Source organism: Acinonyx jubatus, chromosome D4, assembly GCF_027475565.1.
Source record: "Acinonyx jubatus isolate Ajub_Pintada_27869175 chromosome D4, VMU_Ajub_asm_v1.0, whole genome shotgun sequence".
In the NCBI taxonomy this organism is placed as follows: domain Eukaryota; kingdom Metazoa; phylum Chordata; class Mammalia; order Carnivora; family Felidae; genus Acinonyx; species Acinonyx jubatus.
In genome coordinates, this window is record NC_069391.1 from 18,476,398 (window position 1) to 18,501,922 (window position 25,525).

The window sequence follows — 25,525 nt, forward strand, 5'->3', positions numbered from 1 at the left end:
GTTGAGTGCCATCCCTGGCCTCTAAGTGCTAGACAGCAGTATAAACCTCCCCAAGTTGTGACAAAAGAAAAGAAAAGAAAAGAAAAGAAAAGAAAAGAAAAGAAAAGAAAAGAAAAGAAAAGAAAAGAAAAGAAAAGAAAAGAAAACACATCTCCTGATATTGCCAAATGTTCCAAAGGTGGGGTGGCAAAATCATCACTGATCTCTGTCAATATACATATAAAGCTCTCACCTACCTGACAAGAGTAAGTTTTTAAAGATTTAAAGACACACTTTATATCTCTCCAGTACCTACACAGTGGTACATGCATAACAGACATTTTACCACTATGCTGTGCTAAAAAACTTTTTTAAAGTGCTGGTCAGTTTTTTAGAACACAAAATATTGAACTCTAAGATCCAATATGCAACTTCATTTTTTTGGTTGATGTTGTTTTTTGCTCGGAACACCTTCTTTTCTGAATCCAATCATTCAGTCACAGTAAGCAGTCATGCATTAGAAACTGGAGCGTATGAAAAGACACAGGGAAAAAGAAAAGAATCTTGAGATTCTGTGGCCCTTAAATAGACTTCCAAATCAAAGGCATTATGAAACATTCTGAAACTTTCCTAATTGTAACACATACCTATTGCTATGAATCTATAATGCTTTGAATTAGTCAAAGTTTTAAAATAGATGTAGATATATGAACTTAACCTAAAGTTGCCAACAGGTATCTCAAGGGACATGTCTCAGTAAACAAAGAGAAGTGATTTGTAATAAGTTTATCAGCAGTTGGTATGTAAAGTGCTTAAGAATAACTTGTTCTCTGAGGGTGTTTAAACATTCCTTCCAATGATATCAAAGATGTTTATTTGCCAATCAAATCCTTTCTCTAAAGAGTACAGTAGTAAACTTCATTCAGTCATGCATATTTACGATTTACACAATTAATGTACAATTTTTCAAACATTAAAAAAATTAAGAAATGAATGAAATTCTTTTTAGGATGCTTCAGAAGAATAAAAACAGACTAAAAAGGAAGACTGTCATTTGTTTTTTTTAAATACTCAATTTCTCACCAGTCGTAACCATTTTCATAGGAAGAACTTTCCTAAAGCTGAGGTGGGGGGGGGGCGCGCAGGGGAAGGCTGCAGATGTGGAGAGAGAGTCAGCAGATGTTTGATGGCAGTTAAACTATTCTCCACCAACCATTTGGCAAGATCCTCAAAAGACAGATATCTCGCTTTCCCTTACAACTCACACCTTATGTTCTAATATTTCTAAGTGTTAATATGCCATCATAACTCAGTTTTTACTGTCAAGAAAACATCAGTGAGCTCCATTTTTACACCTCAGCCAGGGAGGGAAAAGCTTCTCTGAACTTCCAAGCAGTGTCCCCTTTCTTCCACGAAATGCTCCTCCTTCATGACTTTCTCTACTTTGTGCACAGGATCACATGCTTGCCCTACATCCATATAGCATTTCTTCTACATGGCTGATTTATTCCCAGGCCACAGGGAAATGACTTCTAAATAGTCAGAAGTGGAGTTCGGGGTAGGCAGGGTAGTGAACTGGAAAAGAAACAGATTATGGAGTTGGGCAGGGCAATCTTCAAACCCAAGCTCTGGAATGTTCCAGCTATATGACTTGAAGCAAGACACTTAACTTCTCTGAGCCTCAGCTGTCTCAGTACTTTAGGGGAAGTTAAATGAGATATGTATAGAAAACTCTTAGCTCTGTGCCTGATGCCTACAAGAGGCTCAATAAATGGTAGATGGTGATGATGATTATCATCATCATCATCATCATCATCATCATCATCATCTTTGTTACTGGGGTGTCATCTGCGATGTCCCAAAGTTCCTCAGAATTCAACTCATGTCTTTGACTTTCCACGGTCACAAAACCTATTACTCAGTAAACATGTTACTGATAATGTGTTGTTTCCTAATCTTGGGAGTAAGCAATGTACATAAAGTGAACACTGCCCCTCCACACCTTACAATCAATTAAACAATTAGTCATATAAATGAATACACAGTTATAAATGGGGAATGTTCTGTTAAAAGGGAGGGGGATGCCAAGTTATTACGAGAAAAGCTATTATGCATATTTGTGTCTGTGTGCAAGCACCGATTTTGACTGAGGGCATGGGTAAAGAGAAGGCTTTAGTGATGCGGTAACTTACGTTGAAACCTAACACATGAATTAGAATTAACCAGATATGGTGAGGAGACAGACATTCCAGATGGAAGGAACGGGAAATATGAAGGCTCAGAGATGGAAGGGATCTCGCATGTTCAAGAAAATTAAAAAGGCAGTGTGGCTGAAGAAAGTGAACAAGAAAGTCATGGATCTTTAAGGAGAGATGAGGGGGGTGGGTGAACATCAGACCACACAGGGCTTTGCCCGCCATTTGTGGAAAAATCTTGGTCCTTATCCAAGAAGCAACGGGCAATCAATCACATAGTGTTTAGGTAAGAAAGTAACAAAAACCAATATTTTTAAACACCAAACAGGTTATGGAAAACATACTGGAGGGGAGGAAGTATGGCTATAGGGAAACCATCACAAGGTTACTGTAGTAGGCCAGGAGAGAAGTGGCTGCAGTTTGGACGACGACGATAACAGAGAGAAGTGGACTTTGCCAGTAGACCTTTGTAAGTACTCAGCTGAGATGATTTAATTGTCAACATGTGCACCCACTGTCTGCCAATCTATCTTTTGGACTGGGAAAGCATCAGAGTTATCATGAAAAGGTGGTGATATGTGCTTCAAAATTAATTAAATCACCCTACTCATTATTGTAACCCCATTCATTCATTCACTCATCCATTCATTCACTCATCCATTCATTCATTTCCTTATCAAACATTTATAGCTATGAGGATCTGTAAGAATCCTTAGACTATATATAAGACTTTGGAACTAGTTTTGTCACTTTACCTGAGCTCTATCCCATTCAAACACTATAGATGAAATGGAAAACATTTTAAAACAAGGCACCCTCGAGTAATTCGGAGCACATGTGAAATAGCCAAGATCAACATGAACATGGTAAGGGATGGCAAACTCTAGACCAAATCGAGAAAGAGGTCACTATTGTCAGATCCTGGGAGGAACAAGAGAGAGAGGTCCTATATGGTTAAAAAAAAAAAAAAAACCTTCTCTGGGACCATATCTTATGGGACAGGTCGAGTAGGTGGCTGACTCCTAGAAAAAAAAAAACAAGTCAAGTGTCCTCCTTTTTTCCCCTGTTGCAAGCTCAAAGGGTATGCTTAGCAGACACATAACAGAAAAGGCTCACTAGCCACTCAGCCTGTTCTGATGTGCTGGGGACATCCAGGCTCCCAGAGCCAGAACTCACTGTGGTTTCTGCTCTGCTCTCTGAATAATCTAATTACCCACAGAATCAAAAACCGTATGCCAGCCAGACTTTTAAAAATTTCTTCCTTTAGATTCTGCTGCCACCAGCTCCTTTGACTTATACTGAAATTGTGTCCCATCTCTTTCAGCCACGTTGCTGCAAATTTATTATCTAGAAGGATGATGACATCATCTGGAGAGGGACCAGGGCTGTGGTCATCTTTCCACATTACATAGGCAGCTTCTTCTCTCCCCTTTCAGGCCATTAATTTTTTAAAAGAGGCCTTGCTTTAAATATCCACAGTGGTGCTTTCAGCTGTGACACAGAGAAGGTTTCCCCTTTCAGAGCCTGCAACACGTGCCTGCTTCTGATTGAAGGCTGCTTGCCCGAGTGGGCATTTGAGATCCCTCAGAGTGTCTCCTGAGAAGTCCTTGGTCAAAGTCATGCTAAAGGCACTTGTTAACTTTGTTTCCAGTTTGGAAAGAGCAGGAGGGCTGCGTTGTAGATAATAAGCTACAAATCAGAAGATTAGAACAGCTTCTTCACAGGACACCCTTCGCTGCAGGGTGTTAATAATTTCTTTGTGGCTCAGCTTCCTTCTGTGTAAAACAGGAATGTTTCTATCTCCCATTTCCTACTTCCGGGATTGTAGGAAGACTCAGAAGAAGAAGCAAGTTTTGTAAAAGCGCTCTGAACCTCATACATTCCACAAGTCTATGTTGAGCATTAACTGTATGTCAAATACTATGCTCAGCACCAAATTAAAAAAAAAAAAGTAATGAATAAAATAGGCCTATGTGTTATTGTGGGGCTCATAATATAGTTTGGGGGAGTAAATAATAAACACTCATACAAATAAGTGTATCATTACTAACTGAGAAATGGACTGAAGGGGAGAGTGGGGTGTCCTGGAATAGTGTGCTGAGGGAAAGGAAGTCAATATGGGATGGTCCAGGAAGGCCACTCTGAAAAGCTGACATTTAGATTAAGGCTTGAAGGTTGATGAAGACCCAGCCACACAGAAGGTGTGTGTGTGTGTGTGTGTGTGTGTGTGTGTGTGTGTGTGTGTGTGGTGCATGTGCATAGGTACGGAGGAGAAACTGGTATTTCAGGCAGAAGAACCAATCTTTGTGAAGGACATGAAGTGGAAAAGAGTTTGGTGCGCTCAAGGAGCCAAATGGAGACTGATATGGCTGGAGGCCAATGAAGAAGGGACTGGAAAGTGTTACCCACATATAACAAATAATAGTTGTACACTTTGCAAGCTATTGAGTGAAAATGGTTAAGCTAAAATGCATCCAAATAATAGATTAAATTTTTTAATCAAATTATAGAACAAGAAGAGCGTGTTGGCAGGTGCTTCATAAATGAAAGAGTCCTCATAACTTGTCCTCAGCTCACAATATGCTAAAGGTTGTAAGGACACAAAAAAGAACCAAAAAATCATTATAAATACAAGAAAAAATGCTGAAAAAATGCTATAAAGTGTTGTGGAGGACAAAAAAGGAGAGATCACACCTTTTGGAGTTTGCATGTGAAGGAAAGCTTCCTGGAGAAGGTAGCATTTAAGCTTGTACTTGAAGAAGTGTTGTATTTCTGCACATGATTCTGACATTTGTAACCATGTCACTGTCTGCTTTTTAACTTTCTATCAAGGCATCTAGTATAATTGGCTGAAATGTAAGAATAATTATATGGTGTGAGTTCAGGGCCACTTTCCAACTCTTGTTTTTACCCTTTTCTCCTGTGATAAACCAGAGATTAAGGGGAAAGGAGGAAGAATCTCTGGATCTGTCTCTAATGCTATTTGCTCATGTGACTCCTTTTACCTGAAAGGTTATGTCTCACCTCATTCTAGTTTCCACCCATTCTTCAAATTGATAAAGGTATATCATTCATTCATTCATTCGTTCATTCATTATCTACTCATCAAAAACAAACCAACACTTTCAACATTCGCAAAACAATTGACATGATACATCACATCAATAAAGAAAGGATAAGAACCATTGACAGATGCAGAAAAGCATTTGACAAAGTACAACATCCAGTCATGATAAAAACTTTCTGAGAAGTAGGTTGAGAGGGAACATACCTCAAAATAATAAAGGCCTTGTATGAAAAACTCGCAGTCAACATCATACTCAATGGGGAAAAACTGAGAGCTTTTCCCCTAAGGTCAGGAACTAGACAAGTATATACACACCTATCCACTTTTATTCAACACAGTCCTGGAAGTCCTAGCCACAGCCATCAGACAAGAGAAAGGAATAAAAGGCATCCACATTAGTAAGGAAGAAGTAAAATTCTATTGGCAGATGAAATGATACTATATATAGAAAACCCTAAAGACCACCAAAAAAATGACTAGTACTGACAAATTAATTCTATAAAGTCTCAGGGTACAAAATCAATGTATAAAAATCCGTTGCATTCCTATACACTAACAATGAAGCAGCAGACAGTGAAATTAAGAAAACAAACCCATCTTCAGTTGCATCAAAAACAAAATATATAGGAATAAACTTAACTAAAGCAGTGAAAGACCTGTGTTCTACAAACTATAAAACACTAATAAAAGAAATTCAAGATGACACAAAGAAAGATATTCTATGTTCATGGGTTGGAAGAACAAATACTGTTAAAATGTCTATACTACCCAAAGCAATCTATACATTGAATGCAATCCCTGTCAAAATACCACAGCATTTTTCACAAAACTAGAACAAATAATCCTAAAATTTGTATGGAACCTCAAAAGACCTTGAAAAGCAAAAGCAATCTTGAAAAAGAAAATAAGAACTGGAGGTATCACTATTCCAGACCTCAAGTTATATTACAAAGCTGTAAAAATCAAAACAGTATGGTACTGGCACAAAAATAGACACATAGAACAATAGAACAGAATATAAAACCCAGAAATGAACCCACAATTATATGGTCAATTAACCTTTGAAAAAGGAGGAAAGAATATAAAATGAGAAAAAATCTCTTCAACAAATAGTGTTGGGAAAACTGGACAGCTACATGCAAAAGAACAAAACTGAACCACTTTCTTATGGCATACACAAAAGTAAACTCAAAATGGATGAAAGACTTAAATGTGAGACCTGAAATCACAAAAATCCTTGAAGAGAGCACGGGCAGTAATCTCTCTGACATTGGCCATAGCAACATTTTTCTAGATATGTCTCCTGAGGCAAGGGAAATAAAAGCAAAAATAAACTATTGGGACTATATAAAAATGAAAAGTTTCTGCACAGCAAAGGAAATAATCAACAAAACTAAAAGGCAACTTACAGAATGGGAGAAGATATTTGCAAGTGATGTATCTGATAAAGAGTTTAGTATTCAAAATATATAAAGAACTGCAACAACTCAACACCTAAAAAACAAATAATCCAACTAAAAATGGGCAGGGGCACCTGGGTAGCTCAGTTGGTTAAGCATCTGGTTCTTGATTTTGGCTCAGGTCATGATCTCACACTTCATGAGTTAAAGCCCCACATCAGGCTCTGTGCTGACAGTGTGGAGCCTGCTTGGCATTCTCTCTCTCCCTCTGCTCCTCCTTCACTTGTGCACACACTCTCTCTCAAAAATAAACTTTTAAAAAATGGGCAGAAGACATGAACAGACATTTCTCCAAAGAAGACATATAGATGGCTAACAGATACACGTAAAGATTCTCAAAATCCCTCATCATCAGGAAAAGGTGAATCAAAATGACAATGAAATTATCACCTCACACCTGTCAGAATAGCTAAAATTAAAAACACAAGAAGACACAAGTGTTGGTAAGGACGTGGAATAAAGGGAACCTTTTTGCACTGTTGGTAGAAATGCAAATAGGTATAGCCACTGTGAAAAACAGTATGCAGGTTCCTCAAAAAATTAAAAGTAGAACTACCTTATGATCCAGGAATTGCACTACTGGGTATTTACCTCCAAAATACAAAAACACTAATTCAAAGAGATACATGCACCCCAGTGTTTATTTGCAGCAGTATCTGCAATAGCCAAACTATGGAAGCAGTCCAAGTGTCCATCAATAGATGAATGGATAAGGAAGATGTGGTACGTGTGCGTGTGTGTGTGCGCGCACACACACAGTGGAATATTATTTAGCCATAAAAAAGAATTAAATCTTGCCATTTGCAACAACATGGATAGAGCTGGAGACTATAATGTTAAGCAGTATGTCAGAGAAAGACAAATACCATATGACCCCACCCATATATGAAACATAAGAAACAAAAGAAATCAGCAAAGGAAAATAAAAAGAGAGACAAACCAAGAAACATACTCTTAACTACAGAGAATAAGCTGATGGTTACCAAAGGGCAAGGGAGTGGAGGCATGAGAGAAATAGGGGATGGCAATTAAGGAGTATACTTACTAAAATTAAAAAACTAAATGATTAAAAAATATAATAGGGGTTAAAAAAAAAAAAAAAACAACAAAACCACTCCAAGCACAGAGTCTGAAGTATCATAGACACTCAGTAAATATTTCCTAGATGAATAAAAGACTTGAGCTAAAGGAAGTGTTAGGAAGAGCTGAAATCACAGAGGCATGAAACATGCTACGAGAAGGGAAATTATCATGCTTGGCTGGAAGAAAGAACATAAAGGAGAGGCCCAAAGAAGAGAAGCCCAGAGTAATGGATGGGGACCAGATCACAATGGGTCTCGAGTTTCAAGCTGAGTCCTCAAGACTACGGAGCATCCACTGAAGACTTTAAACAGCTTAAAATAGCTCCACCACCACCCAGGGAAACAATAAACAACAAAACACTAGAAGGAGCCAATGATCTGTGTTTCAGCCCTCCTCCGCAGCGCACTTGTGCATGTGAGGGAAATCTCCCTTCCCTTCTCAACATATTTTTCACATATGTAGAATGCACATAAAAGACAGTCTGATTTTGACATTGCATACAAATATTTTATAGTTCCTGAATTCGTACTACTTTTAATTCTATTCAAGGCTGATCAAGTAAGAATATTTTCAAGCAGGATTTTAGGTCAAATATCATTTGTTTGTACATGGCTGCCAGAAAGGAAACATCTCCAAGAAAGGTGATCATAGATTTCAATCTGTCTGGGAGAAATTGTCCTGTTTTCCTGTGGTTCAATTTTGCTGTTTGTTCCACTTTTACATGTTGTGGTCTGGATTTTACTGTGGTCTCATTAAAGACAGTGTGAGACATACTGCAGCCTTGGTACATTTTAACTCAGAATTAATGGCCATCATCCTTAGCCCTTTTTCATTTCACATGAATGTGAACACTTTCCTTTTAGACTCAGCACATGGACAGGGCTGACTAGCAAAAGCTGCATCCTTCCTGTGTCCAGACGTTTTGGAAAGAGTCCAGCAGTACTGTCCGGTTGGCCACATGGTATACCTGCCCTAACGCCGTGGCCCCTGCCACAAGCTGGGATATGCAGGAAATGGTCAGGCAGATCCATGAGAAATAAAGAGGTGAGGTATGCAGGAAATACATGTGGGAAATAAAGACTGAGTGGTCCTTTCATTGAGAGCAGTCCAAAGTGCACTTGCTACGGAGGTTGAGGTTATTTATCATATGGTGCCAATTGACAGCTACATATTGCTTTAATTGTCTGATGATGCTTTCTATTTTTTTTAGGTTTATTTATTTTGAGAGAGAGAGAGAGAGAATGAGAGAGAGAGAGAGAGAGAGAGAGAGAGAGAGAGAGAGAGAGAGAATCCCAAGCAGGCTCCGCAATGTCAGCATAGAGTCTGATGCGGGGCTCAAACTCACAAACCATGAGATCATGACCTGAGCCAAAATCAAGAGTCAGCCACTTAACAGACTGAGCCACCCAGGTGCCCTTGGTAATTATTTTAAAGTTTGTAACAAATTGTTTTCATTATCAAATCAAAAAATGAAAGTGTGTGTGTCTATATATATATATATACACATATATATATGTATGTGTATATATGTATATATATGTGTGTGTCTATATATATATATATATATATATATATATATATATATATTTTATAAGTAGGCTTTATGCCCAATGTGGAACCCAACATGGAGCCCGATTTGGGGCGTGAACACACAACTCGGAGATCAAGACCTGAGCTGCCCTGGAGAGTGGAACACTCAACCAACCACACAGGTGCCCCAAAAGTGCATATTTAATAAAACAAAATGAGGTACTGAGTTTCTGAATCTACTTCAAAAGATTTTTAAAGGTTGTCTTGAGACAACTGCTACATGATGACTGAAGGTGGCAGTAGCATAAGATATGGTTAAATGCCATTTTGGAGGGTTTAGATTTGTGGCGACAATCTCCTGAACAACTTCCGTTGTTCACTGGATACGTTTATATTATTTATGCATGTTATTTTGGAATGAAATTGAGAAGACGCACAATTCTACAGCATGGACATTTAGCATCATAAGTAGATAAACTTATTTCATGTTTTTTTCTAGTAAAAATATTTGTAGAAAAGCCATTTAGCTCAATTGAGGGGAAAAGAAAGTATCTGTAAAAGGTATTTGGGCTCAAGTATTCATACATTATTTTTAAGATTTTTTTTTTTAAGTAACCTCTACACCCAACACGGGGCTTGAACCCACAACCCCGAGATCAAGAGTTACACACTCCACTGATGGAGCCAGCCAGGCATCCCTCAAGTGTTTACACATTTTAGCATGCAAAAATAGAGTTGATAATTTCCTCTACTTAGCAGAAATTTCTCTGCTCTTCCCAGGTACCTCAGTACCTGCAGAGAGTATTTTCTCATTATTTTGTCTACAGGTAAAAGTCAGTTGAAGGTGCCAACAATTTTAAATTTCTTAACCATAATACTGAGAAAGATTGCAAGCAATTTAGTGAAAATATCACAAAAAGATGGTATGAGAGAAAAAAAAGCATCCTTCAGGAAATATCAGTGATACCAAATAGATATGACAAAGAACATCATTATTCTCCAAATATTTACTGATATTTTAGATAATCAATTAAAAAAATTCCTGGAAGTGTATGTGAACTTACATTATTTCTTAAAAGAATTTAATTTTTAAAAATAGCTTTTGTATAGTACCATTTTATAGATCCACCAGTAGGATAAAACCCATTGTCAGGTTATAAAATATATTTTGAAAAAAATCTGTAATTATAAATTAAGTTACCTATTAACATACAAATATATACCATATATTAATATCAGTTACATAATTATATAATTGTTTTAATACTTTTAGTACTCCTTTAGTGTCTTAGCACTGTGAATTATGTAGTTTCTTTAAGGTGTCTTCTTCCTCTCTTCTACTGTTACAGGTGAGAGAATCTGCATTGGGTGAATGGATGGCTCGATCCTTGGATTACCCACAAGAAGATTTACATGGGGTTCCACACAGGAATAAAGACTGCCAGAAATAAGGCAGCCAGCATAAAGCAGCTTATTAAAGCAAAAGTATACTCTTACGGTGGGAGAGCAGGAAGGTTCTGGGAGGTGGAACTGGCCCCTAGGTTGTTTTGGGATTGGCTATTATTGGGTCTCTCTGGGCTGGGAAGAGGTGGGACACACAGTGGATTGGTCTCTAATGGAAGCTGCTTCTGATCAATTGGGAAACTCTTCCCACAGGCTGGGAACGGGAGTTTTCAACCCCACCAGTTTTGTACACAGTCATGGCAAACTTTCTCCATGGGGTGGGGCGCTGTACCCATAATTACCCTGGCACAGAGGTGGAAAAGGAGAGTACATGCTCTGGACCTGTGACTCTTGATCTTTCAGGGCCAAGGTTGTGGAAGCCACAAGATCAGGATGTCCCCAAACCCCAGGCTTCTCATGCGTAGCTTATGTATCACCAACCTTGCCCCTCAGCTCCATTCTCTGTCCTTCCTCTTCAAGGACATGGGACTGTGCCTTGGGGCATTCCTTCCACTGTTCAAGTCTAGCTTCTACTGACCACTGTGACCAGATGTAGATTATGTCTTAAAGCCAGACTTATTTGCATCCTCTCTGCTTTAACAAAAATGGATATAATGAAACAATTTGTTCCCCAGATGGATTCTAGATTCTGTCTCTCACCCCATCCCAACGGTTACTTATATTTGAAGACTTGCTGCACAATCATGGTCTCTGGAAGAAAGTCTCAGCAGATGCTGGCTACAATGGTCCTACATAAATAACTTGCTATGGGGCTTTCCTAATAGCAGACATGGGGACACCCTTCCAGATGAATCCACCTTCTTCCTCTGGCCATGAACACAGAGGAATAATATTCCCAGATTATTTAGTTTCATTAGAAAATTATAAGCCCTTCCTATTTGTACTACAAGGGAATTACTTAGTTTTGTTCTCCTTCCACTCACATTGATGGCATAAGGAATCTAAGATGTATCTCTACCTTAATTGTTTAATGTTTCTCTAATATCCTCTGCATCAGCTATCACTCACTATAAAGCAAATATTAAATTTAGGAGCTTAGGGCACTATTTCATTTGCTCACAATTATATGCATCAGAAATTTGGGCTGGGTTTTTGTTGGGTGTTTCTTCTGCCGGTCTCTCTTAGGGTCACTTAAAGTGACTGACTTAAAATGACTGGCAGTTTGCTGGCAATTTGATGAGAGGTAGAGGGTCTCATATGGCATCACTGAGGTATGGCAGTCAGCAGGCTGTTAATCGGAATGCATCTCCAGCAGGTGAGCTTGAGTTCTTACATATTGTGGTCTTGGGATTCCAACACAGACAAAAGAGTGTGAGCTCTGATACATAAGCCCTTTTTAAGCCTCTGCCTTTGTCACATTTGCTAATGTTTTGTTGTCCAAAGCAACTCACGTGGTCAAGGTTAGATTCAAAGGACCGAGAAATAAACTCCACTTCTTCATGGCAGGAGTGGCAAAGACACATTGACACAGGTGGACAACAGAAGGAAGGTGGAGTTGTTGTAACCATCTTCGCAAACAACTTGCCACATCATCTAACTTTGGCTCACATTTAAAACACCTTAGAATTCCAGTAATTACAAAATGCTGATGTAAAGCACAAGTAAGACTGCAGTGAGGCACATCTCTGGGTAAACCCTTTCACAAGTTGGTTGCCCTTATTACAGTGAGGGTTATAAATAACCCTTGCCAACTTTATAGTTTGTTCCATGCTACATTGATATGGTGGATATAGGAATGTCTTCTGAATCAACAAACATATGAGAAGAATGATCATTAAACAAAAATGGGCACAAAACTTACCCCACCACTCTTGATATTCCATCCCTCACTAATTTCTTGAGTCTGCATTTTATTGACACTTGGAGTCTAAACCACATATTTTTGGGCCTTAATTCTCTGCTGCTCTGTGTGCTTTTGTAATTCATATAATTCAACAATTTAGGATCCATGTCCTGAGCATCATCTAAGAGTCAAGTCTAACCAGTCACTGGAAAGCTAGGAATGAATCAGGTATAATCCTGGATTTGGGGGAGGTTGTATTCTAGTGCTTCAGCTTGGCCAGCCAAGTAATCTTGAGCCCACTTTCAGGAAGTTTAAAATTAAGCATCCAGTCTAGGCATCTGAGAAGCCAGTCACAATCCTTGGACATCTCTCTTGGCCTGAATCACAGTCCCCTCCCTCCACACAACTTCTCAGTCATTATAGACACTATCGACATATGAGTCAAACTTCCTTAGTCACGTTGGCTATGAATACCCTCAGAATCACATTTTTTCAAACCACCTTCCCAGAAGGTCAGAGGCCATGTTACTCAACTCTGCATCCCTGGTATCCTAAGGTAGGCCACTGGTAGATATGTAATCTATGTTGAATAGATGAAAAGACAAATTGATCATATATAATACTGCCACAAAATCTTCTCTTGAATTAATTTGTGGGGTTTTTTTCTGGGCTTTTATTACTTTGGTTCTAGCCTCATGTTAGAGACTGCTTTCCAGCAAATGTTGGTTCTATTAGTCGCATAAGTATAAAAACTAGAAGCTTCAAGTGGGTATTAAGTTTTGTCATTGGACATACACAAGCAATGATTAGGTGATCAATATACATCATATGGCAGGTTCAAGTCCAGACTGCTATGATGTAGCTGTGTGAATTTATACAGATCACTTGCCCCTCAGGACCCCAGTTTTCTCATCTATTAATCTGAGGACAATGGAGTCATCTCAAGGAAGACAGTGTCCCCTTCGATTCCAGCAGGCTACATTAACCTTCCAGTGGATGGATGAAGGCAACAAGCTTCCCATGGCTTAGATGATCTCATGCCTTCCAAATCACCATTGATGAAATTGAACAGGAGAAGGCTATGTCAACTCTCCTCTTGATATCACTTCCAGTAATAAATTTGGAGATATCTCCAGTAATGGGTGTGAGCTCAGCTTACTGGACCTGTTTTTCTCAGAATAGCTTTATGGAGAACTACTCCTCATAGGCAGATGCCTGCTTTTATCACGCCATATATCAGTGAGTGAATGACCGTGAAATCCCTGCCTTGCTGTGCCAGCCAAATGGATAAACAGGAAAATACAATCATCTCACAGCCAAATAACCACTGGCATTTATATTGCTTTAAGGGGGAGAGGGACCACATGCTCACATATTGTTTCAGGATCCATTCATTCATCCATCAAGCATCTTCTTACAAGCTCCTTCCCCCAGGTACCTGGGAAATGGTACAGGGGTAGGGGGTAGAGGTGGGGCTATAAGGGTAAAAGGATGAATTACCTTTGGACCAAGTCCTCAAAGAGTTTATAGACAGGTAAGAAGGATAAGATGCGTGCATGAGAGAGGGAGGGAGAGAGAGAGAGTGTGTGTTTGTTTTATCCTTTGGCAAGGTCACTTTCACATTATTTGATATTTATTTGTTAGTTTATCTGTTTACTCCCCCGGAAAGCTGTAACTCTTCAGGGAAAGGACAGTGTTTATTTTACTGCTTATTTTCCTTGGCTGTCCTAGTCTGAGTTGGCTGCCTCTACTTCCCTACCAGAATACTACTCAGATTGGGTGTTAAGTCAACTATTTCCTTCCAGTGGCCTGGGAGAAACAGAGGGTAAAGACTGAGTATGTCTTGCTTAGCTTTGCATTCATTCATTTATTCAACAAACAGTAATATGATTCCTATTATAGGCATGAAGTGTTCAGCAATGGATAGAACAGATAATATTATAGTAGCCGAATCAGACAATATATGAATATATAAAATAAATAGTGAGTCAAAGGATGATAGACAATTAGGAAGGAAAGGAGATCAAGCAAAGGTTAGGAGGAGTCAGCATGGGAGGTGATTGCAATCTTACATTATGTACTCAGAGAAGGCCTGATAGAGGGAAGATAATTTAAGCAAAAGCCTGAAGTAGGTAAATGAAGAGGCAGGTTGGTTTTAGCAAAAGATCATTCTGGGCAGAAGTAGGAGCAAGTACAAAACTCAGAGGTGGGAACATGTTCAGGGAACAGAAAGGAGGTCAGTGGCTGGATGGGAGTGAGGGAGGATCAGACCAGGGATCAGCACTCAGATCATGCGGGGCTTTAAGGAATATTAGGAGTCATGAACTTTTACTCTGAGTCAGATCTCCTGGTCATAGTACAGCTTTTGGTGCTCAGAAACGATGTGTTAAATGAATGTTGAGTCATACTCCTGATGCAGGAATAGGGGTCAAAATATCTGGGTCCTCTCTCCAGGTCACCCAACGTTTAGTATCAGTTGTTCTGTGCTGGGTGGGCAAGGGAGCTACAGCTAGATGAAGTGTTAAGGCGTTTATAGGCCCAAACTTCCCATTCTAGAAGGAACCAGTCAAGCAGACTGGGACTCAGAGGATGGAGAGATGGAATCAATGCAAGGGGCCATCCAAGAGTTAACACTGGTCTTGGTCTTGGGGGAAAAGTGAGAATTGGGAATGTAGGATGAAGGGAGGGGACATTCCAGGGAAAGGGAAAAGCACATGCAGAAGCATAAAGAATGGAGAACATGTTCAATGAATATGCAACAGTCACGTATCGCTGGAGTAAAGGACAGGTGAAGGAAAAAAATAGGTGGACATGATTTACAGACCATGGCCTGGGCCCACGTAACAAAGGCCTTGAGTAGCAAGCTCAAGCATCACTAGAGAAGGAAGAACCATGGACAACTCAGGAACAAAAAAGTGGCAAAGCCAAGGAATCAAGAGTGACCAACTTTGGTTTAGCAGAGGTAGAGAGCAGTCAGGGGTTGTTGTGATGAAGTCCAATCTAGGCCTGTGGCTGAAACAGCAGGGAAACTGAGTGAAGGGTACACAGGAAATATGGAGGAAGGCAAATCCCCATGACTGACAAACACTGTATGGGGACAAAGGAATTCTCCTAGCCCACATTCTCTGCAGGTTTTTCTAATAATTGTTTATTCTCAAATATTAATCAGCATGACTTGTTCATTTCCTCTGTCTTCTTTCCTTAGGGAAGTGATTTAGAATATTTTGAAAACTCCCACACTTTCAGAAATGCACATCAAATGTGTGCTGTGGCTCCAGCCGATTCTTCTTAAATGCAAACTCCAAGCAAGGACTATTCAAAAGTGGCTTGAGTGTGAATATTGATCAGAAAGGGCTGGAGTAGTGCAAATGTCAACACAACTGAAAAATGTTTTCTGACGTTACATTACCTTTGATTTGTGATACACACGAAAAAAGAATGAGGGGCTCCTAAGACATTTCACTCAGGACAGGCTGTGTAATATGGGGGTTAAGCGTTAGAGATCTAGAAATGCACAAGCTGGGTTCACATCTCAGCCCCTATACTTACTAGATTTTTGACTTTGGACAAGCACATTATCCTTTATGTGTCTCTATTAACTGATGAGAATGACCTCTAAACGGCTATGCATACTCCATCACGTCCACATACCATGTTCACAACCAGCCACAGTCTGAGTAGTCCATATATACAAACACAAATAATTAGTACTGCCATCAGAAAAGCACTGTGATGGGTAGGATACAATCTCATTCATGGCGGCATGAAGGGCACTGCCATGAACACCTACACGTGGAGTGAACGAGGCTACATGCTCAGTGCACCTTGCTAGGCAGGAGGACTAACTCTAGGACACAGGGGTACATCTGGGAGATGAAGCCCAATCTAGCTGTTAATGCTACAGTAAGAGACGCCCCTGGCTCAAATTCCTCACAGAAGAAACAGAAGTTCGAGGAGATTAAGCCATTTGCCCATAACCCCAGAGCTAATTAATGGCGGACCTGGAACTGGTACCAGGTGTTTCTGACTTTCGGGTGAGGACTCTTTCCATCCAATGCCTTCTCCTGTGTCAGGTTCTGTCCAAAAAGAAACCACACTGGAACTTACTCTCCATGGTCTCTTCCCATTCACTAAAAGCCATGGCATCACTGAAGAATCCACTTCTTTCTCCACACAGTCATTTTTCCCAAAACAGCCCCTGGATTCTCATCCATGACTTCAGAGTGAACTTCATGTACCACTGGTGACAAAATCAAGACAGGGAGGTGCCTCAGCTGTCCCTTAGGCTCCATCGGATGTGATTCACCAAAAAAAACATCCTTCCTGCCAGGCTAATGCCACCTCTCACTTTCCACCTGAGGCCTGATTTTCCTGGGTAGGGTTTCCTGGTTAGACAAACTTGTGTGCAATGTGTGGGATGGATGAAGGAGGGTTAAAATAGCCAAGCCACAAAAGGTTACTTCTAAGCTTAGTCTCTTGAAGTTCCAATCTCCTCATTCTTTGCGTTGAAAACCATGCTTTGTCCAGAAAAATCTCCAGAGAGTGGGTTGCTAGGTTGTGGGAGTAATTAAACTTTCCAGAATTAACATGAGGCCAGAAAACAACTTGTTGGGGGGCTGGCATATGATATATCCCTCTTAAATTAGAAGTCCAGCCTTCCAAACTCAGCAAGTGATAGCCATCTACAATGTGCTCTGGTTAGACCACATCGAAAGTGTTGCATTTCATTTCAAACTCTGCATTTATTTTTCAAAATGAAAGTATATGTATCGATTGCTTCTTAATATAAGAAGTAATTTGTGCTTATTTTAAAACCTTAAAGGAGTACTGAACTCCTAAAGTAGAAACTAAAAGTCCATCACTCATAATTCTACTCCAGAAATAACCACAATTAATGGATCGAACTTCCAGACTTTTTTCTGTGTTTATGTTTGACTGTATTTTTTCCTTAAGAAAATAAGATTATATTAGTATACATAATGTCTTGTAAACTACTTTTGGCTTTCAAAGAGGTTGTGCTTTTCCTTCTGCATCAATATTTATAAATTTACTTTTTTCTTCTTTTAAAAGATTCATTGATCACTTTTTGATTCATTCACTATTTATTCACTTTTGAACAATATTTATGAGCACCTATTATGTGCCAAGCAGTATAGTAGTGTTGCTGATTCAGGGGAGTTTTTTTTTTTCTTTTTGGTAGTAAAACATACATAACATAAAATTAACTACTGTAATCCTTTTTAAGAGTACAGTTCAGTGGCATGAAGTATGTTTTCACTGTTGTGTAATCATCACCACCATCCATCTCCAGAACTTTTTCACCTTCCCCAACTGAAACTATGTACCTATTAAATAATAACTCCCCATTTCCACTCTCCCTGGCCCCTGGCAACTGTCACTCTACTTTTTGTCTCCATAACTTTGACCATTCTAGTAAGTGAAATTGTATAATAATTGTCTTTTTGAGTATGGCTGATTTCACTTAGCATGTCTTCAAGGTTCATTCATGCTGTAGCATGTGTCAGAAATTCCTTCCTTTTTAAGGTTGAGTAGTATGTATATACCATAATTTATCTATCCATTCACCTGTTAATGGACATTAGGGTTGCTTTACCTTTTGGCTATGGTGAATAATGTTGCTATGTACATGAATGTACATGTATCTATTTGAGTCTGTTTTCAATTCTTTAGGGTATATACCCAGAGTGGAATTGCTGAGTCATGAGGTAACTGTAGATCTGATTATTGGAGGAACTGTCCAACTGTTTTCCAGAGCAGCTGTGCCATTTTACATTTCTACCAAGAGTACACAAGCATTTGAATTCTCCACACCCTCACTAACTCTTGTTATTTTCTGGGGATTTTTTTGTTTTTAATGTTTATTTATTTTAGAGAGACAGAGAGCAGAAGCGGGAGGGGCAGAAAGAGAGGCAAGAAGATAATCCTAAACAGCCTCCACGCTGTCAGCACAGAGCCCGATGTGGGGCTCCAAACTCACGAACTGTGAGATCATAACCTGAGCTGAAGTCAAGAGTAGGACACTTAACTGACTGAGCCACCTGGGTGCCCCTGTTTTTTGCTTTTTTTAAAAATAATATCTATCTTAAAGGGTATGAAGTAGTGTCTCATTATGGGTTTGATTTGCATTTCCCTAATGATTCGTGATTTTAAGCATCTTTTCATGTACTTATTTGCTATTTGTATACCTTCTTTGGACAAATGTCTATTCAAGTCCTTTGCTCATTTTAAAACTGGGTTGCTTATTCTTTAGTTCAGTTGTAGGAGTTATTTTTATATTTTGGATACTAATCCCTTACCAGATATAAGACTTGCAAATATTTACCCCTAATCTGTGGATGGTCCTTCAATCTGATGACAGTGTCCTTTTAGATACAAAAATTTTAATTTCAGTGAAGTCTAATTTATTCTTTCTGACAGTTCTAAATAAGATATAATCCTATGGCGGTGAGTGAGGGAATGGGCTAAGTGAGTGATTACTAAGTACTAAGTACTAAGGAGGGCACTTTTTGGGATAAGCACTGGGTGTTATATGTAAGTGACGAATCACTAAATTCTACTCCTGAAACCATTATCACACTATATGTTAACTAACTTGGAATTAAACAAATTAAAAAAAAATAATCCTAGGCCTCTATGGAATTTTCATGGAAGAAGACATAAATTAAATAATTAATTACACATATTCTTACTTACTAGGTAGTAATTAAAGCTGGTTCTGTGAGTGCATAGACATAGTTTATCTAGCCTATTTTGTGAGAGACTTCCTGAAGATCTGAAGGTGGGATGAACAGGAGTTAGGCAGGCAGGAAAGTGTGGAGTGTTGGGGGAGAGTCTTCTGGGATAAACACACAGATGTGCAAAGGCCCTGAGGTACGTAAAGGAAATTGGAAAGGCTACCAAACTTGGGTAAAGCAGAATAGAATAGGCTGGGAACAGACAAGATAGGATGTTGAAGGCCACACACTTCTATCAAAGACAATTTGCTGCAATTTGCAAGTGAATGCAAAAATATCCTAAATCTCACTTGGGTAAGAGAGTGTAATGGGACAGGGATGAGGGGTAGGAAGTGGGGATGGATATCAAGGATGTATTTAATCATATTAAAAGAGAAAACAGGAGTAACATTAGCTTTGGTGATTATTAGATCCGGGGACTAAAATCATGCTGCACAGACTCTCCTTAATTCTTACGTCTATTTTCCTCTTAATTTCAGCCACATTATCTCATCCCACAGAGACTCTTCCCATGTGTTAGGGGCTGAGAGTTTTTGACCACTGGTGGTTCCTAACAACTTCCAGCAATATTGCAAAGGAGATACAGAACTTTTCTCTCTTCTATTGAGTACATACAACCTTCTGTGGCTTGCCTGTGGTCTATACTTGACCTTCAGCATCCATGTCAGCAGCAGCATCACCTTGGAACTCTTATAAATACAAATTTTCAGGCCTCATCCTAGGCCAGTGGAATCAGAAATTTGAGGCCCAACAATCTGTTTTCACAAGCCTGCCAGGTGATTCTGGGCCGTCAGTTTTGAGATCTGCTATACAAAATAGGTCACTGTTGACTAAGGAGATGTGGTATAATGAAGGTCAGGGCTTGGTCATATGCTTACCCCTGCAACCTAGAGAGCAAAGTCCTGTAATTGACAGAGCCCCCAAAGTCTCCTGAAGTATTTGGTAGGGAGGGGCTTCCCAAAGACAAAGGCAGGGAGTAAGGATTGCCATTACTAGACCTGAGGAAAGGACACCAGAAAGACTGACATCTCAGGTGTCCATAGTGCCAAGGCAAATATTTGGGAATCCATCTGAAAGTAAGGGGAACCTACTGGAGAGCTTACAGCAGGGAGCCTGATAAAATTTGCATTTCAATAATAACCACTGCAACTGTGTGGCATTCTGACAGGGGCGTCTGGAGTGGATGTGCAGAGAGAGCAGTTAGGGGACAATTAGAGTTGTCTACAAGTGACAGAGGACAAGTAGAGAGGTGGGGAAATGGATTCAACAGAACTCAGTGACCACCTGTACCTGGGATGTGGAGGGGGGGGGGGTGTCTGGTCCGATTCCATCGTAGGCCACATATCTGTTGCTCCCGCACCCAGATATCCCCTTCTCTGCCCTCTTCACCTGGTGGAATGTTACTCCCTGGTCACATCTTAGCCTCAGTGTTTCTTCTCTGGAGAAACCTGAGCCTCCAGCCTTTCACCTTTCAGCTGTTTCATGTTCATTCAGATCACTCATCACAGTTTATATCATATTCCTGTCACTCACATAATTCTTTCTTTAATGTTTCAGTTCCTCTAAAATTCGGTGTCATCCCTGAAGGCAGGAGCTGTTTCCTCCACAGACAAACACACACAGACAAAAACTCAGTAATTATGTGTATAGACTCTGCAGCCAGGCTGCTTGGGTCCAAATCTTGGCCCAACTACTGGCCACCTGTGTGATTTCACAAAGGTCCCTCCCGTTTTCTGTGCCTATTCCCTTGCCTGTTCAATGGGTCGGCTACTAGTCATACCTCATAGGATTGCTGTGAGGAATAAATGAGGCAATACATGCAAAGCCCTCAGAAAAGAACCATGCTTACAGCAAGTGACAGCCTGCTTTAATGTTCTCTTCTTTGTCCCTGCCACCTCTCCCAGTATCTGGTGACTAGTAGGCACCCAATAAATACCTAAAGAAAAACAAAACACAAATAGTCTTTCAGGTACAAGTAACTGTGAATATGGGCACTGAGTGCTGAGCAGAGGAGGCACTGGAAGGTAAGCATGGCCCAGAGGGCAGGCAAGGTTGTAAAGTCAGTGTTTGACATGTCAAATGGTATTTGCCTAGGAGACCCTCACAGAAAGATATTGAGGAGCAGTTGGAGAGGGGAGCCTGAAGCATAGCACCGAGTCCTGACTGAAGGGCTGTATGAGTTTCCTAGTGCTGCCATAATAAAATACTACAAATTGGGTGGATTAGAACAACAGACATTTACTGTGTCACTGTTCTGAAGGCTTGATTCTGAAAGCAAGGTATTGGCGGGGTTGTCCTCAGAAGGCTCTCACGAATGATTCTTCTAGAGGCTTCTAGCCTTGGGTAGCCCTGGGTAGCCACAGGGGTTCTGCAGCTGATGGCTGTATAACTCCAATCTCTGCCTCCTTCCCCTCATGGCCATGTTCTATCCATCCATGTCCAAATTTCCCTCTTCTTACAAGGACAGTCATATTGGATTAAGTCTGCTCTACTCCAGCATGACCTCATCTTAACTGATTACATCTGCAACAATCCCATTTCCAAATGGGAAATCTCACATTCTGAGAATGTGAAGCCTGGGTCAAGGCTTCAACATATCTTTTTGGGGGACACAATTCAACCACAATGGAGGTGATATCCACTTGGTGGATAACTGGCACTGGATGCTATTTAAAGCCATGGTAAACAGAGATAAGTATAGCCTTGTGGTTAAGGGTACAAGTCCTGGCATCATACAGATATGGGATTGACTCTTCTCTGTGTCACCTGCTAGCTAAGACCTTGGGCAAGTTGCTTAAGTTTGCCAAGAGTTAGTTTCCTCATCTATAAAAACCTCTAGGTTTTTTGTAACTATTAAATGATAGAATGATTATAAAGTGCTTGGCATAGTGCCTGTCACGGGGTAAGTGTTCAGTAATGGTATCTACTAGCTAAGATTTTCTATGGAGAGAATCTGGCATGAGAAAGAAAGAGCAGCATGAAAGAAATCCTTAATCAAGAGGAAGCACCCCATTTTAGGTTAGAAAATATATGGAAGAGCAACTGGGATAATGAGAATACTAGAAATTGTCTCCTGGTATTTAGGGTACATATTTATCCCAAGAATTTAGCCCACTGCCTGGCCTAGGGCAAGTGACTCAGTATGGATTTGCTGACTAAATTGAAAGATTATGAAGGAGACTTTTTATGAAGGAAGATTACAAAGAATATCAAGGGTAGATAGGTAAGAGAGTTACCTATCAATCTCCAAAAGGTTCTCCTTCAGAAGGGAAATTATACCTATCCTGTGAATGTAAAACAGAACTGGGGGATGGGTATTATAGGGAGAACCATTTTTACTCCATACAAAAAAAACATTTGCTGACATCCTTACTCCTTGATGCCTGTAAGCAGATATGGATAGCACCAGCCAAATCATTTATAGCAGGTGTCTTTGTACTAGGGAGATTGTTGGATTGGAGGCTTAATGAGTTCTTTCTACCTATGATTCCAAAGTGATAAAGAGGCCATAATAAGAGCTATTTATTGGATGAGAGGAACATGATCGAAACTATTTAACAAGAGACATTAAGCAATATGAAAATTCCTTCCTTTCTAATTTAGTTTTAAGCCTAAACCTATTTCCAAAGGCCAAAGGTACCAGCCATTGATTTCACGTTACACTCAATCTCTTTTATGTTTGATTTTTATAGAGGAGGAAAAGCAGTCTTTGGGAAGCATTTCTGGATCCAAACAATAATCCTTAATTCTTTCAGTAAAAGCTAATGGTCATGTTAATATCCTTTAATAGAAGGAGAGCAAAGCCAGGCAAGTAAAATAGATTTTTACTTCCCATCCTTTTTAGATAAGGCATAAGAGAGAGTCCAGCTGGTGTCCTGTCGTAAGGTAAAGTTCATGATTTTTGGAACTGTGAAGGAGAGTGGGGGAGAGGCACTGAATAATAGATTGCAACCCAAAACAAAAAGTCCCATACTTTAAACCCCTTCTGAAGTGAATTCTAGGATGTGCCATTCAGACCCTTCTTTGGGGATGAAAGCCTTATTCTTCTAGCGACTAGGAATGCTACTGACCAACAGCTCTCAGTGTCATACCTTGGTGAGGCAGGAACACTTTGACCAAGAGTGTCTCCCCTTCCTGCTTCCATCCAATGACTAATCAGTGAAGATGGAAATAGGCCAGATGTCTCCCTTCACCAAGGGACAGCTCTAAAGGATGACCTCAGGTTCAAAGCTCTCCTGGAGTTGGTTGAAGCTTTGGTTGGACTTCATTTGGGCCAGCTTTTCTCCCTCTGTTCAGCCTTGCCCTCCCCTCTAAAGACGTTGATGCTGAAAGCATGATCTGGTAAATCTTCTGCATGCCAGTCTCCAGCCATTGGTTTGCTGCTTCGTGGAAAACCAATCTGCCCGCCTTCTTTGAATCCCTGCTTTCTTTCAGTCATCACCCCATTTTTCTGCTTGAAATTACAGCAAAGCTCAAAACATTATTTATATTCTTTATTAATTAATCCATCAGTGGACATTTAGACTGTTTCCATTTCTTGCCTATTGTGAACAATGCTGCAATAGACATGAGGTGCAGATATGTCTCTGAGATCCTGATGTCACTTATTCTGGATAAATACCCAGAAGTGGGATTCCAGGATCATATAGTATTTCTATTTTTGAGGAACCTCCAAACAGTTTTCTGTAGTGGCTTCACTATTTTAGACCAGCTTTGTGCCTACAGTTAACATTTGTACTGTACCCTTAAAAGCTTGTCAAGAGAGTAGATTTCATTGTAAGTGAATATATCCTTCCTCTTAAGACACTGTCTTTGCTTGGTTTCTGGGACATCACACTTACCTGGTTTTCCTCTTTTCACTGACTGCTTCTTCTTACTGTCTTTTGCTAAATCACCTTCATCTTCCTAGTCTTTAAATGTTGGGAAACCTCAGAGATAATCCTTGATTTGTTCTTTTCTTTTTTAACTATACTTATTCCCTGGGTCAGGAGTTGCCAAACTTCAGAACCAGACAGTGAGTTTTTCAGGCTTGGGGTGATATGAAATCTCTTGCAACTGCTTAACTCCACCACGTAGCATGAAAGTAGTCACAGACGTTACATTAAAAAATGAGCATAGCTGTGTTCCAATAAAACTTTATTTACAAAAATTGGGCTTACAGGCTATAGTTTGCTAACCCCTATACTGTATAATCTCATCTGGCCCCATAACTTTAAATATCATGTTTTCTAAATTCCAGATCCAGATATCCAAGTTGCCACTTAGCATCTCCACTAAAAAGTAAAAGTGAACTTTTACTGAAAGAAATCTCCTGGATTTGTATCCATTTATTGCCCTCTCAATCTATTCCTCTTCCAGTGTTCTTTCTATCAGCAAGTGGCATCACTGTTTATACCATACCAATACCATCAGACCACCTCCTTCTCCTTTACAAACTGAGTTCAAGACACAAACATCTTCCACCTGGATTATTTCAATCCTGTTTAACAGGCCTTTCTGCTTTAATCTCCCTGGAGTCTAGTCTTTATATGATGGCAAAAGAATACTTTAAAAACTCAAAATTACACTTGATATTTTGCTACTCAATACTGTCCAATGGCTTTCTATTTCATTCAGAATACATTTCAAAGATCTAACGAAAGCCCAGAAGGTCTTAAATTATCTGGCGTCTCCTCAGCTTTCCGGCCCTACAGTCTATTATATTCCTCCTTATAACCTGTACTTCTGTACTTTCTGTATGAAAATTATCAATAAATATATTGGACATGAAGACATTTTTAGACATACATAGTGCTAAAGATTTCACCTCTTATTCATTTTTTCACCCAAGAATCTGTTAAAGGACAGGCTCTAAAAATTGAGGAAATAAACCAAAAAAAGAAGATAAAAACTCAAGAAAACTTGAACTCAATGCAGAAGAGAAGAAGAAAAGGGAGTCACCAGGATGCTGGAGATGAAAAATCTCAAGATGAAGGATAAAATGTCATGGGACACAAATATGCCCCATGGGCTCCAGAAACAGAGAACTCCGAAAGGGTCATATTCAAGTTTAAGAAACTAGAACTGATAGACAAAGTACTGCTTTTGTTCACTCAGAAAGAAACTTTGCAGTTCCTGGCTACGGGTGCCTGGTTGGCTCAATGAGTGAGCAGGTGACTCTTGATCTCAGGGCCGTGAATTCAAGCCCCACGTTGGGTGTAGAGATTACA